The sequence below is a fragment of the Garra rufa genome, chromosome 23 (assembly GCF_049309525.1).
Source record: "Garra rufa chromosome 23, GarRuf1.0, whole genome shotgun sequence".
In the NCBI taxonomy this organism is placed as follows: Eukaryota; Metazoa; Chordata; class Actinopteri; order Cypriniformes; family Cyprinidae; genus Garra; species Garra rufa.
In genome coordinates, this window is record NC_133383.1 from 3,443,461 (window position 1) to 3,447,942 (window position 4,482).

Below are 4,482 nucleotides of genomic sequence, written 5' to 3' on the forward strand. Positions count from 1 at the left end.
GACATCCCCCTCTGAGTGAGTGAGGAGGAGGAGGAGGACAAACCCACAGAAAAAAAGAGGAGGAGACTGAGAGAGAGTGTGTGTAGAGAGAGAACCGTAAGTATGCTTTTAGTCGTTCCAATAATGTTTAGGCTGGCCACGGCTGAGTTTTTTTTTCATCAGAAGCGCCCTGAAAGATTGTGAAATAATATTACAATTTGAAGTAGATGTTTTCTGTGTGCATATATTTTGAGATGTAATTTTTTCAGTGATTAAAGCTGAATTTTTAGCATTGTTTCTAATTATTATCAATGTTGAAAACAGTTGTGGTGCTTTATATTCAGTGTTGGGGAAAGTTACTTTTAAAAGAGTTACTCCCTAAAAAAGTAACTAATTACATTACTTGGTTACTTTTTATGGAAAGTAATGCGTTATGTTACTTTTGGCAAATGTAAAAGCCTTTTTACACCAAAAGCCTCAGGCTTAGAGAAAAGTAAATTCACGTCTGTACAGTAGACCGCAGAAGAAAAAATGTCAACTTTCTGCAATAAAAAAAGGAAAACAAATGTTAGATTATCTTGAGTAATTTTTGCTTATTAGTACATGAATTGGTTCATCAAAGGTCAGCAGCAAAGACAGTGGTTAATAAAATGGGATAAAGGATATTTGTATTATTTAACATGTTATAATGTCAGGATTTAGTCTTGTTTAGTCTTGTTCACTGTTTTTCCTAGTGTTTCCCCCCCCATGTTTCCTATTCCAATGGTTTAGTCCTTGTCTCCCCCTTCTGGTTTTGTCTATTTTGGTTTAGTCTTGCCCATATTTGTATTTCCCCCTCATTATCTTGTTATCTGGTTTGTAACCAGGCCCTGTTTGCTGTGTATAAAAGTCTGTGTCTGCTCACTCCCCTTTGTCCATCGATGAAGTTACTTTGTGTTTCATGTCAGCTCCTGGATTTGTTTTTTGGTTTTTTTTTTCGAATAAAGTGCTTTTGTTTATACCTCCGTTTACCGTCTTCTCCCTGGATCTCCGCCACATCACCACCTGCACACGTTTGTGACAGTTAACAGGTTCAAGTTGAATTTCACTTTATTCATTTTGAGGTATCTGTTGCTGTATCTGTTTTTTAGTGAGTGAGATGAATTATTGCATGTTCACATTTATTATAGAGCTAAAGTAGCATATTACTCACAATTTCTCTCAACATGGGAACAGGCGAAAAAAATTAACTGGCATTACCTATTTGAAAAAGTAACTCAGATATTTTCTTGTCAATTAAAAAGTGATGCGTTACTTTACTAGTTACTTGGAAAAAGTAATATTATTACATAACTTGCGTTACTAGTAATGTGTTACCCCCAACGCTGTTCATATTTTTGTGGAAACAGTGATGCAGTTTATTTTTTTATGATTCTTTGATCAACAAAAATATCAAAAGAACAGCATTTATTTGGAAAAGAAATCTTTTACAACATTATAAATGTGTTTACTGTCACTTTTGATCAATTTAACACATTCTTGCTGCGAAGAAAGACTGATTTCATTCAGAATTTTTGAAAGTCATTCAGATTTTTGACCTCGAAATTTTAATATTTTATAAATTGTAATACCTTTTTTTTTTCAATCATTACAGTAATGAAATGAGAGATTTTTGAACAGGTGCAAAAGTTCAAAAAGTTCCAAAGAACAGATTTTATTTGAAATAGGAATCTGTTTTAACAATATAAATGTCTTTATGGTCACATTTGATCAATTTAATGCATCCTTGATGAATAAAAGTATTCATTTCTTTAAAACTGCTGATCCCAATCTTTTATCTTTTATAACTAAACTAAAGAATAAATCAAGAGAACTGACATTGTTGGAAAAACTCTACACCTGTTGGTAATATTTTTAATATATTTAATGCATCATTGCTAAATAAAAGTATAATTTAATTTTCTTTTCAGTTGAGGTCAAAAGTTTACATACACCTTGCAGAATCTGCAAAATGTGAATTATTTGACAAAAATAAGAGGGATTATACCAAATGCATGTTGTTTTTTATTTAGTACTGACGTAAATTAAGATTTTTCACATTAAAGATGTTTCCATATAGTCCACAAGAGAAAATAATAGTTGAATTTATAAAAATGGCCCTGTTCAAAAGTTTAAATACACTTGATTATTAATACTGTGTTTTTTGGTTAATGATAGTTGTTCATGAGTCCCTTGTTTGTCCTGAGCAGTTAAACTGCCTGCTGTTCTTCAGAAAAATCCTTCAGGTCCCACAAATTCTTTGGTGTATTTAAACCCTTTTCAACAATGACTGTATGAACTGACTCTAAAATCCATCAAAGTTCATACTTGAATTTTATTCAGCAAGACTCTTAATGTTTTCACTGAGTAATGAGACACTGGTGGACTAAAGCCATTCAGTACTGAGTCCAACCATATGAGGCCTGAAATGTTTTTGAAGAGAGTCTTATTTGCAGAAAAAGCACAGATCTGGCCTGGTTTTGGAAAAGCACACATTATCAGTTGTTCTATCCTCATATTTCTTCTTTTAATCCTTAGTGGCTGTCAAGCATGTTTGCCTTGTAGAGCTAATATATTTTTTATTGAAACCAACACATTTATGACCCCATTCCTGCTTGGACTTGCAAGAAGAATGTGAAAAATATATACGGTTCTCTCAAAACCATGAAAAGCAGCTATTTATTGATGTGCCAGTGGACATCTGCCGTTAATCCAATCCATGTGCAGAATCACTGACAGATGTTTTTTTCAGTTTGACTCATTTGGAGTCATTTCAAACATTTGCTCATGTTCATCATCTTCTTCCATCATGAGCCAGGAGACTGTAGCCGTGAGTCACTTTTGCTCTTATCATTTCATTTCCTGTCTGTCGCCTCTGTCTGCCCTCCATCTGAAAATCAATCCGCTGCTGGTTTTAATTCACTCATTTGTGACTTTCTGCTTCCATCACACTGTTCGCATGTGGAATTTAACTTATTTCAGAAAGCCTGACCCTAAAATATCAACGTCAACATTGAATTATGCTTCAGCTGGTCAGTGGAAATAACCCAATTAAGCCTGTTTCATAAGCATTTTTTTTTTATTTAAAAAAAAAAAGTATATACACTGCCAGTCAAAAGTTTTTGAACCTTAAGATTTTTAATGTTTTTATTTTAAGAAACCTCTTCTGCTCACCAAGCTTGTGTTTTATTGATCCTATTATTTAAATATAAATTAAAACGTAATTTATTCCTGTGATCAAAGCTGAATTTTCAGCATCATTACTCCAGTCTTCAGTGTCACATAATCCTTCAGAAATCATTCTAATATGCTGATTTGCTGTTCAAGAAACATTTAGTGTTATTATGATTTTTTTAAAATTTTTCAGGTTTCTTTGATGAATAGAAAGTTCAGACGAACTAGTTTAAATTTTCACTTTTGATCAATTTAGCGCATCCTTGCTGGAAAAGAAAAATTAATTTCATAAAAAAAAAAAACATATTAGCATCAATTTTCAATGATAATGTATATATATATAATTATAAATTTTTATTTAACATTTTATTCATTTTAATATTTGTTTCCATCTGTTTTTGTTTTATGTAAAAGATGTAAAAAAAACAAATCTTAACAACCCTTAAAATAGGTAATTACAAAACTTTGTAGAAACAGTGATGCATTATTTTTGTGTGTCACAATTTTTGAACAAGAAGTAAAAAAAACTGCATTTATTTGAAATAGAATTTTTCTGTAACATTATAAATGTTCAATTTAAAGCATCCTTGCTAAATAAAAGTATTAATTTCTACCATTTCTTTTACAAAAGCTTTTTATTTCACATAAATGCTCATCTTTTGATTTTTCTATTCATTAAAGAATCCTGAAAAAAAAATTCAACTGTTTTAAATATTTATAATAATAATAATAATAACGATAATGATAATAGTAATGTTTCTTGAACGGCAAATCAGCATATTAGAATGATTTCTGAGGGATCATGTGACACTGAAGTAATGATGCCAAAAAATCAGCTTTGAAATCCAGGAATAAATTATATTATAAAAATATATTCAAATAGAAAGCAGTTATTTTAAATAGTAAAAATATTTCACATTTTTACTGTTTTTGCAGTACTTTGGATCAAATAAATGCAGGCTTGGTGAGCAGAAGAGACTTTTTTAAAAACATTAAAAATCTTACTGTTCAAACACTTTTGACTGGTATAGATTTACAAATAAATGACATTACAAATAGATTTAGAGGTTTATTTACCTCTGAAATGGCAAAATAAGATGGAAGCAGTCAAAAGTGCAAAAATATAAGCTTTATTGTGTCTCTACACTTAAAATGTGGTATAAAATACAATTGTTAAAGACATTATAAATATTAGGACCAAAAAAATATGACATTATTATAAAACAAGTTAAATATTACATTAAATACATTGCTGGCGTCCATTCATTCCTAAAAATAAACTTTCTTCAATAGAAACTCTTCAAGAACTTC